This window comes from Pinus tabuliformis, chromosome 6 (genome assembly GCF_031772625.1).
Source record: "Pinus tabuliformis cultivar Carrire ecotype Pingquan chromosome 6, CPIR1, whole genome shotgun sequence".
Classification (NCBI taxonomy): Eukaryota; Viridiplantae; Streptophyta; class Pinopsida; order Pinales; family Pinaceae; genus Pinus; species Pinus tabuliformis.
In genome coordinates, this window is record NC_142292.1 from 1,312,272,534 (window position 1) to 1,312,284,871 (window position 12,338).

Below are 12,338 nucleotides of genomic sequence, written 5' to 3' on the forward strand. Positions count from 1 at the left end.
ATGGAATAGGCTATCAAATTGAAGAGAAAACCCAATTCAAAAGGTGGAAAACACAACCTTCCTAGTGATATATTTAGAGGTGTTGATAACATTTCCCATTGGCATTTAGAACTGAATGTTTGGAATTTGATTGATGGATTTTTAGCATGTGGGAAAACATTAGCATTAAAAACCAAAAGGTTAAAATGTCTAAGCCATTGATATGTGGCGGCAGTAAATTAGGTCCTGACTTGAAGCAACTTCCAGAAGATATGACTATCACACCTTCGAGAGCAATGCAAGGTGTGAAAGATGAAAATTTGTCAAAACAATATTATCTCGTGTGAAGTCAGGGGAATTATCATTGGAGAAATTTCCGAGGAATTTCAAAGTAAGTTTGTTGAATTATTTTTATTTATTTCTAGATTATAATTTTCTTTTAAATAAAACATGTTGTTCTTGGTAGTATTGTTATACATATCATTATATTGACTTTTTGTTACTTTATCTATGTAGTCACAAAGTTTACATGAAAATTCAAGAACAAATGGTTAGATTGTTGAATGAAGATAGTTGGGATGATGTCGTATGCAACTATCCAGATTCAAGTTCTACATCAACATTAAAGCTTTTTATCTTGCATTTAAAAAGGTATCTTGATTTACACATTTGTTTTTATTCATCTGTTGTTACTATTTTTATTCTATAACTTACACATATATTTGTTTATTTTATAAAAGATGAAGATGGATGATAATGGAGTGCCAACTAGCTTCAGAACCTTTATTGAAAAAATAAAGACCGAAAGACTAAGGAAGCAACGTGTTAAGAATGTTGAACTTGATCCAACTCTTACTCATTTCATTTGGAATGGGCTAGACACTATTCAATATCAAGTAATACAAGGCAACTGTGAAGACATTGCTAAACTCATAGCTAAAAGGGAGTATGCCCTAGTTATTGCAGATATTCCCCATGGTTTCAATATTCCAAATATTGACAATGATAGTGACCCTTATACTTATCAAGCTTTTATTAAACTGGTTGCGGGATTTGTAGAAGTCATGTCATCACCATTATGGAGATTTGTGACATTTCATTCAGACACACAATTGGCAATGATATTGTCAAGCTTCAAAGGGGAAACAAATTCAAGGATGCAGCTTACATGGTAAGACATTTAAAATGCATATTTGATTAATGTTGAAAAATTCACCTATGTACAAGTTGATTGAACTTTTACTATTCATGTTACAGGCAAAAGTCAAATCTTCTTAACCGTGATGATCAAGTATTTATAAATGATTGTGAGTTCATTCATATTGATAGTTGGGCAAAATATGATAGCTGTATGTCTATGATTTTTAACCGGGTGGACGGAAAGAGTCATAGCCAAATACTGAGTTATGATGTTGTTGTGAGAAAACTAACATATGAAGACAAAGAAGCAAAAGGAGAGATAGTTAACATTTATCAAAAACTACAATTATTGATTAACTATCTTATAGACATATGTTCAAATGAAGGAGATTGGATTCTGGATTTATTTTCTGGCTCATGTAAGTTTTATTATATAGAATTGAATTTCAATATGTTATTTTTTTAATTAATATGTCATTGTACTAATTTACTTCATTATTTCTTTTGTGCTTGATAACTAGGTACAACACTAGCATGCCGCCTTCAAAAAGGAAGAAATTTCATTGCAATTGAAAAAGATCAATTACAATGCAATGTCATTCAGCAAATAATTAATGCTCTTTAATTTCTTCCAGATGCATTGCAAGAAATTGGGTTGAATAAAGGGGACTTTAGTGAATCACGTGTGGCAAAAAAGGCAAAGGAACCTCAACCACCATTACATGGGATGTTTGGAAAGACATACATTGGGAGATTGGCAGACATGAAAGATCCATTAGAAGACGAAAATGAGCAAAAGGAAGCAGAAAATATTGAGGAAGAAAACAATGATGAAACTCTAGAGGACGAAGAGTTTGGATTACGTGACATTGTTGATTAAATTTAAGTTATGCTTGGAAATCAAGCTCATTTTTTGTAACTATTAAGTAGTTATACTTGCAATGTTTTGACTTTGACATTTTATGAGAAGAATATACACTCAATTAAGGTTGTTATGCGTTCAATATTTGTAATATGTGATTTTCGCATTAATTTTTAAGTTAACCATTATTTTTTGAAAAAAAAGTGATTATTATTATTTTTTTGACATGAAATTCATAAAAAAAAAACTATTATTTAACTATTTTTAGTTAAAATTTTCATATAAAAATTGTGATTTTCGCATGTCAATTGTAGCAAAAAATTATCAAAACGTGTAGTTTTTTAATTATATTTATGTTAAAAATGGCTTTTTTTATGTCAATTGTTAGAAAATATTTTTTTTAGAAACAATTATTTCTTGTGGATTGAAAAATTAGTTAACAGTGTATAAATATGTAGAATATCGAAAATTCAAAATATCAACCTTCTTCTTTAAATATGCGAAACAATAAAAATCTCACTACAAAAAAAAATAAAATTAAAATAAAAACAAGAAAATATGAAGAAAAAGACCGCTTCAAAAATTATTAAGTTTACAAAATAATTATTTACATTTCATACATTAGAAAATTAAAAAAGTTAAAAAAAAAAAACCTTTTAAAAAAGCGTTTGGTGCAGAATTACCACGTTTTTAAATCAACATAAAAAACACTACCATTATAAAACGCAATGTACACAAAAAAATTTATAGTGCCAAAAACTAAGCTTTAAAAAACACGTGTTCTGCATAACCCCTTTTCGAAATCGGGTCACTTTTTTGCTATCTCTACAAAATGGGTAACAGTATGGGTTCCCGTTTCAAAGTTTACATTGTTCATTCTTGATGCCGCATATTTTCTCCATGAAGGTGTGTGAAAGTTGAGTATGTTACTCACTTCATTTGCAGCAAATTTTTCAATTCCGCTCTTTATATACCCATACATGTTTTTGGGCTTATTGTACTTGTGAGGGAGTTGAAGAATTGTACACATACATGAGAGTTTGTGTGTGTGTGAACAATGAAACTAGCAACATGCATGAGTGATTGAACTGTATTGGTTGATTGCTTTGTTAACATGTATGATTGACAACTTGAGAATTTTCATTGTGCTTGAACATGCATGAGTGATTGACAAATTGAGAATTTTCATTGTAATTGAATATGCATGAGTGGTTGACATGTGTTGGTCGATTTCTTTGTTACATGTATGTTGCCAAGTTGAGAATGTTGATCATTTGCACATGCATGAGTGTCGACTTGTGTTGATTGTTGTCACATGTATGTCATATCGTCTTGGAAGAGTTGATTTTGTCTCGAAAGATGAAAGGGAGATATTGACAAATTATTGCATGAGAATGTGGAATTCTTGTTGTTTATGCAAAGAATCATCAAGTTGTTGTACATGCATTTGGTTTGACTTGAAATTTAGTTGTATGAAGAAGCATGTCTTGTTGACTTATGTTTAGTTGATGATGTTTTGTAGATTGTGTGAGTCGATATCTTGTACACCAATATGCAAGAGTACATGGCGATGTTACATGTTGTGGCAATTTTTGCTTTGAGGGAGAAAAAGAAAAGGTCGTCGATTTGCATTTCTTACATAATGTGTTTTTCCATTTAATGGTGTTTCTTGTGACAAGATGTCGCAGGATTTTGGAAGGTCCATTCTTGAGCAAGATGCTCATTCTTAGCCTTCATTCTCAAATCAAAACATGAGTACCATGTTGAACTAGAGGATGATAGAGGCAAGAAACAACAGTGGAAAAGATGCGAAAAAGTTTGTAGCCATGGAAGATCGTTGTTCTGTGTTGACGCCAAGAGAAAAAGAGATGACAAATGCTCTTCCAGATGTGGAATTTGGAACCGTGGAGGTAAAAGAATGGTCATTTCTTTTCTTGTTGTTATTGATATTGGAACTCATTGATGTAGTTCACTCAGATGGGCTTAACTTGGAAAAGTTGTTTCCAAGAAGAAGCTTGCATCAAATGCATGTGTTGCAAAGGAGGAACATGGTTCTCAGTGGGAAGACTATCAGTCAGTTTTCCAAGCACCGAGGAATCACTTTGGTATAGTAGGGTGTACAATCAGTTAACAAGCGGCCAACAAGTGTTGGATTGGGTCAGCAGTAAAAGAAGAACAGTGGTTGAGGGACATAACCATTTGTAATGCAACGCATGTCAGTGTACCCAAGTGGTTGTCATGGAGATCTTTCAAGTAGAATTAATTGATAGAACTTGGGAAGGAGAAGAGTATTTAGCTCTCATCAGATAACCACCGTTTGTGGGTCCAAAATCCCGTCAGTGGGAAGGAGTGATCGGAATCTGGATTAGGGGCAAGAAATAGCTCAAAAATAAAGGTGCTCGAAATCATACAAAACTTAAATTACCACGTTTGTCTTAGCAATACAATCCAAACACAATTCGTTTCGTTAAAAATGGAGTTCATATGAGGAATTTAGAGCTCATTGACCATTTCACCAAATAGTTAAAAAAAATTGCAGGTACTGCCCAATCAGCAGTCCATATTGCTGACATGGTAGGTGACTGAGCAAGTAAAAGGTGGTTAACACCCAATAAGGGCTCGCCAATTGTCTCCTTATGGTTGATTTCTAGTTGGGTGATGTGGCGCAATTCTGTTGGTTTTGGATGGGCCAATGAGAGACCACCACATGGCAAGTCCGGAGGTCAGCACGTGGCACCTCCCAAATGGCTGAACAAGGTTTATGCGTTTGTAAAAAAAATTGGTGTAGGTCAGGGTCGAACCCTCGACCTACCCTCCACAAGCCAACAACCATACAACCACGCCAAGCTATGTGGGTCTTGTTAAATAATGGATTGCATTTGTATATATGCTTTGTATTAAATGCGCAGTTAAATTTTTGGGTTAGCGCAGTTAATTGCGCTTAACCATTAAACTAATCTAGCTTATCATTTAATTTAATCCAGTGCTTAGTTTGGTGGAATTTTTGCAGAGTGTGCCAAATGTGGAACTATCCCCATTTTTGGGAAAACTTAACTAGAGTCCTTCCAGTTTTATTGGAGGTTTTCTAGACCAAACTGGAGAAAGCCATAGATTGTTGAGATTTCGACCAATTTTGGAAAATGAATAGTCAAATTTGGATGATTTTTGTAGGTTTTGAAGCTAAAGAATAGGTTGCAGAGGAAATAGAAGACTTCTATATGTGATTTTGCCAAAGGGAAGTTCAGGAAGCCTAGGGCCACTAGGAAAGAGGTCATGCCCAAATCAGCCAGAGTTAGTTTTAAGAGATATAATAGCCATTCTTTGGGTTTTTGGGTCCTCTGAACCCAATAGTACAGTTTGCAAAGCTATTGGAGTGTAGCAGATGCTTGTAATTAGACATTTGACCAAATAATTCCAAGAGGGCTTAGCCATTGAAGGAGGTCCAATGAGATGTAGCCCAAGAGGATGGGGTGAACTCCTTTATTAGTTGTGTGTATGATTTTGCTATGTATTTTGTCTGCAATTTCATTTGTTGTACATTTTTTTTTAATCAGCTAATTATATCATTAAATCATACTCTAAAGACACATGAAACTTGACACCTAAACCCTTGTACACCAGGTTAAAATGAGACGATCCTAAACATATTTTAACTAATGAGGGAGCTTGCATAGCATTAACAAGTTTGCCTAATATTTCAAATCATTTTCTCCCACAGCAAGGCATCCATGCAACTATGGCCCTTTTCACGCAGTTCTATGCCAGCAAACCCAGATTGTGAGCCACTTTTTCAGGGCTAGGACTCAAGCCTCTACCTAGAACTTAATGAAATGTTTAGATATGATAAATAATAATGAAATAAGGCTACTAATGAAAACACTTGAACAAGGACTTGACCTGATTCCTTCCAGCCATGACAGGCATTTCATCAAACATATCATAAATATGTAATGTACAGGCCATATGAACATAAGGGCCTCATACATTTTTGAGATTCATCAAGAAGGTTTGATGCCCTTTCATAATAGCTGCATTATAATATATTAGATCATACATTCATTAATAGTTCATTTACTAATCAAAACATGATGAGAGCCATAACCAAAGTCTATAATAAACCATGCTTATAACCAACATATAACAATGATAAAAAAAGCCATTAAAACCACATATTAAAAAGTATATTTACACATGGAACACAAGAAGGAAAGAGTTGTTATTAACATATGAAAATTCCAACCAAGTCAGGGACTTCCACGTACCACCCGACCATAGATTGGGCTGAACCAAATCCTTCTTTCAACCAATCACTCCCTTGCCATATTCCAAGCATGAATATAGGACTCACAAACAGAACCAATCAAGGTTTCCTTAGTGTTTATCATGTATCCCGCCAAGGGATTCCTAGGCCCAAATAATAAACATACACTACATGATTTATTTCAATCTTGTCATATGCCAGTTAAGGGATCACTAGGCCCTAAATTAGCTTGGATGCCTCTAAATCTCTCCACCTAAACCGTGAGGAATTTATCTATCTCCACCCTCTAGGTTTTACCATGTATCCTGCCATTACCAGTCAAGGGATTCCTAGGCCCAACAAAGGCATTCACAACTAGGATTTACCATGTATCCCTCCATTACCGGTCAAGGGATTTCTAGGCCCAACGAGGGTATTGACAACTAGTCTTTACCATGTATCCCACCATTATCGATCAAGGGATTCGTATGCCTTGTGATTTTCCTTGAGACCACCCCACTCGGTTTTGAAACCATCCAACAATTTAACTCAACCAGGTAAAATAACCCCATCACACCATGTCTATCTGGAAATGGTAAGGCAAGGTTGAAAACCATTGTCACACCTGGAAAAACCCATGTTAATGACAACAAGAGAACCAAATAAACATATGCATGTACCATGCATACCCAAACTAGCAAGGAAATCATACATGTAACTCGATACTTGCAAGTAATCCTGTTGTAGTAGCTTGATCCTACTCTTCCTTACTTGATCTTTGCTTCCCTTTGTTTTCTTGTCCTTTTTTTGCCTTCCTCCAATGCTAGAGTGCTCTAAGAATACTCTAAGTGTATGAGAGTATGAGAGAGTAGAGAGAATAGAGAGAGAGTTCCAAAACTGAACTGACAAAAAAGGTTGTGAATTGATCCTCAAAATCTTTTTTATTAATGAGGCCTTGATTTTCTTCATTTTCCATCATTTTTCCTCCATTTTCCTCCTCACATGCAACATATGACCTTTCACCTTCATTTTCTCCTAATTTCCATTATTTTCATAAATAAAATGTTAATCAATGCCTCTTTGCCTTTCCAAAGCCTTTATCATTGCCTTTGCCAATTTCCCTTAGCCATAATAAACCAAATGAACACCCACATTAGGATGTTTTTCCCAACATTTAGCTTGGAATACATGTCCCATGACTTTGGTCTTATTTTTCCTTTATTAACTTTATTCCATGGATTTTTAACCTAGGGTCAAGTCAGGTATGTGTCTGAATCCCTTATGGGAGGGCCTAGAGAAATACGATATTATGGATAGCACCATCCATTAGTGTAGGAGAGTAGAATATTTTATTTGTTGAGAGTGAATTACTACTATGTGTTTGTAGTAGAGTGTTTTCCATCAACTTCTTATGTTTTTTGTTGGAAGGTGACTTATTGAGGTGAGATATGCATTGGAAGATTCGGATCTAGATCCATGATCATCCAAGGGGGGAGTCACTTATTGTGGAAGATAAAGTAGCATTGACATTGGTTGTCATTGTTAAGAGAGTTGAACTAGATTGGTGGTCAATCATCTAAATAAAAGTGAGATCTCATTTTCAAATCTATTGGCCTACGAATATACCTCAAAGAAGACACGGTGTGTAGAGTTTTAGCCAATCCACCAGTAAGGTAAATAGCCATGCAAATTTTCAATTACTATTGTGAGGTGATTTATTGAGGTGAGATATGTGTTGGAATATTTAAATCTAGATTCGTAATTGACTGAGGAGAGTTTCCTTCTATAGAGGAAAACCAATTTTTGGTGATCATAGATTAGAACATGCATGATGGAAGTTTTGGCACTAGATTGTTGGTTTCCCTTGTTAGGAGAGCTAAACTAGATTGTTGGCTAATCACCTAACTAAATATCAAATATTATTTTTAGCTCTATTGGCTTGTGAAGATCCCTCAAAGAAGACATGTGTAGAGAGTTTTAGTTGATTCACTGGTGAGATAAATAGTCATGTAAAGGATGTATTAGTGGAAAACTTCGTTGTTGGGAAAGGAAGCAAAATAATCTGCATCATGTTGTCAAACGAACCAATGAGGTGCAAATTCCAGTGTTGTACAAAGTCTGTGTGTCTGATAGTTAAGAGGTGATCAGGCGGGCTTGAGGTATAGGCCTTCTATCCAAGACTTGCATCATATAGATAGTCAAGTGGAAGGAAGGCCACTTGTATCACAAGTGACTCACAAGCCAACTAGAGATATGCACAACATATTAATTAAATTAAAGGCATCTATTGTTTCAACATTATGAATTTCCTAGTTCATAATTTTCCATAAGTGACATGTATTTTGGCCTTATATTTTGACTTATACGGAAATGATTTAGTAATAGAATCAGTAAAGAGCATAAGTTATTCTATAACATGTGGTTCTATTAAATGCAAAGAGAAAAATGAGGAGGTTGAGCTCATTATTTTATTAATGGTGTCTTGTTAAAATGAATGGCACAGTGGAGTTTTAAAAGAGTTGTGATTGATTTGTGTATTAGTGGTCACATTCACATGGGTGAATGGTATTTTGCATATGCCTTTATTGAAATGCAATGAGAGCTAAAAAATAGTTGAGGAAGTGAGTGGATTTATATTTGGGGTATATGATTGCTACAAATGCATGATGGTAACTTTTGTAAATCATTTTTAATATTTGTTGTACTTGAGTTGAAATTTTCTAATTGAGAAAACGTGTTATAGAGGGTGCGTGATCTATTGTACCCATCACCCAAAATTTTTGGTCCAAGTTGTGAAAGTTTTGATTTCCCCAAGTGTTCTTTAAGCCATATTGATCTAGGCCTACATGCATTAGTGTTGTAGCACATGTAATCATGTAGCATGTATCCCTCATATACATAGAGAGGATGTGACATCATGTGATGGAATTAACCACTAGGTAGGTAAGAGGGTGAGGTGTACTTGTATGTTAGCTTGATGCAAAATGGAGAAGTTGTCATTGATTAACAAGGCGAATGTGAGATGGAATAATCTTACAATATGAGAAGGTTGGGATCAAGTTGTGATTAAGAGAGTTTAAGATATTGGTGAACCATGTAGGTGAAAATAATTCTTAGAGAACAAGTATAGTGAATGGCACCCATGAATCTCGATAGATGGATTTCTTTGTGTATGGTCATCAATAATCAATTTTATACGGATATAAAAAGGAAGAACCATAAATTTCAATGATAAGCCCAAGTGAATATGATGTATCCAAATGAAAAACCAAAACATGGCCAAGTAGGAATGAGGAGATTGCAACAAGAATAGGAAGGACATGGATGTGATATTGGATGCAACAAAGAAGAAAAGATGGTGACACTGCATGTGGAATTCATGTGGCAACATCAAAAGAAAAGTAATTATGGAGGAAAAACAAGGTATATATTGTGAGTTGTATGGAATAATAACATACTCGATACCATATTGTAATGTGAGTCACATATTGTATATTAGCAATTTTGTGGCATCATGTTTGACTTGATGTATTGGTCCTAGAGAATGTTTGAGTATGTACCTAGTATCTCCATGAGGGGAGTTTGTAATTGTATGTACATGAGTTAATAATGTATACTCATAAAATTTGTTATGTTGAAAATCTTGTGGTGCTATGAAAACCACTTTGTAGAGGAAAATTCATGGTCATCCAAAACAATTAATGCAATATATGTTTCATGGTTAGCCAGTAACCATTTGATGTGATTTATTCTTTGTGGTAAGCAAAAACCATTTGAGATGTGATGGTGGAGGGTTATCCACAAAACCCATAGATGAAATGTCATAATATGGTTATGGGCCAGCCAAAGAAAACCCACAATGATGACTAAAGATGATGTAGTAGGAGTTAAATGCATCAATATGAAGATTTGAGATTCAAGGATTGTTGATTGAAGCATGTACATGAAGTCGCATATTATATATTAGCAAGTATGTGGCATCATGTTTGACTTGATGTATTGGTCCTAAAGAATGTTTGAGTATGTACCTAGTATCTCCATCAGGGGGGTTTGTAATTGTATGTACATGAGTTAATAATAATGTATACCCGTAAAATATGTTATGTTGAAAAGTTTGTGGTGGTATGAAAACCACTTTGTAGAGGAAGATTCTTGGTCATCCAAAACCACTGATGTAATGTATGGTTCATGGTTAGCTAGTAAGCATTTGATGTAATTTATTCTTCATGGTAAGCAAAACCATTTGAGGTGTGATAGTGGAGGGTTATCAACAAAATCCTATAGGTGAAATGTCATAGTATGGTTATGGGCCAACTAAAGAAAACCTAGGATGATGACTAAAGATGATGTAGTAGGAGTTAAATGCATTAGTATGAAGATTTGTGATTCAAGGATTGTTGATTGAAGCATATGGATGAAGTCACATATTTATATTATGCAAGTCTGTGGCATCATGTTTGACTTGATGTATTGGTCCTAGAGAATGTTTGAGTATGTACCTAGTATCTCCATTAGGGGAGTTTGTAATTGTATGTACATGAGTTAATAATAATGTATACTTGTAAAATATGTTATGTTAAAAAGTTTATGGTGCTATGAAAACCACTTTGTAGAGGAAGATTCTTGGTTATCCAAAACCACTGATGTAATGTATGGTTCATGGTTAGTTAGTAAGCATTTGATGTGCTTTATTCTTCGTGGTAAGTAAAAACCATTTGAGGTGTGATGATGGATGGTTATCCACAAAATCCCATAGGTGAAATGCCATAGTATGGTTATAGCCCAGCCAAAGAAAACCCGGGATGATGACTAAAGATTATGTAGTAAGAGTTAAAATGCATCAATATGAAGATTTGTGATTCATTGATTGTTGATTGAAGCATGTACATGGAGGGGCATGCTACTAGACCAACAATTGGGATGGTTACCCATGCATATTTTTGAGAGTATACAAATTGTTGTATACTCTCAAAAATCATCACAAGAACATCTTGTGGCTCTAAAACTCCTCTATTTGATAGTAAATTGACTTCTAAGTTATAACACTTTTTTATGTGAATGAGTGGGATAAAGGTATAGAAATTCAAAATGATTTTGAAATGACAAAAATATGTGAAATTAACGAGGAAGATGAATGAGAGACTTTCATGAGGGATCGTAAAATTGTTTTCTACCACAATCATTAAATTGTATTGTTCCTTATGAGGTGTCATTAAGATTCATTAAAAGGTTGTTAAAGCCTTCATTTCACTTCATTATCTAACACTTATCCTATAAACTAAGCATGATAACTTTTCTAGTTACCTATAAAATCAAAGAAAACACCCCATTCTATCCATCTTTAAGTAAATTAATTATCTTAATAATTAAAAAAAAAATCATGTAAATAAATTATAATAATAATCCCCAAATAAACTCATACCTTATCCAATTAACATCATTTTTTTACAAATATTCAATATGAAAGAACTAAAAAACTCAGATGTACACTTAAATATCCAAATAACATCATTTTTTTTACAAATATTCAATATGAAAGAACTAGAAAACTCAAATGTACACTTAAATGAGTCATCATGAACTTACCCATTCCACAGAACTCAAAAATTATGTTTTGGATAGAATGACTTTTATTTATATTTATTAAAACAATTGCACTCTAGAGAGTATGTATAGTGAGATCATTTATAAGAATAAAGTTATTTTACTTATTTATTATTTAAAAACAAATTAGATAAATAAATATATCTTTAAAAATAAAAAAAATAAAAATAATTTTATATTTAGAAATAAAATTTCTAATAAATTTATTAAATGAAAACAATTAACATTTACCAATATTAATAAAAATTAACCATTTTAATAAATCATATAAAATTCACCACTATTAATAAATAAATAATGATATGATTGCTCATTTAAATAATTTAATTAACTATTATTATATTATAAAATATTAGATAAATTGTGAAATTTCAACCATAATTATAATAATTATTATTATAATATAAATATTAAAATCCATGTTAACTAAATAATTATTATTATTATTATAATATATAAATATTAAAATCCATATTAACTAAATAAAATAATAATAATAATAATAAATAATAA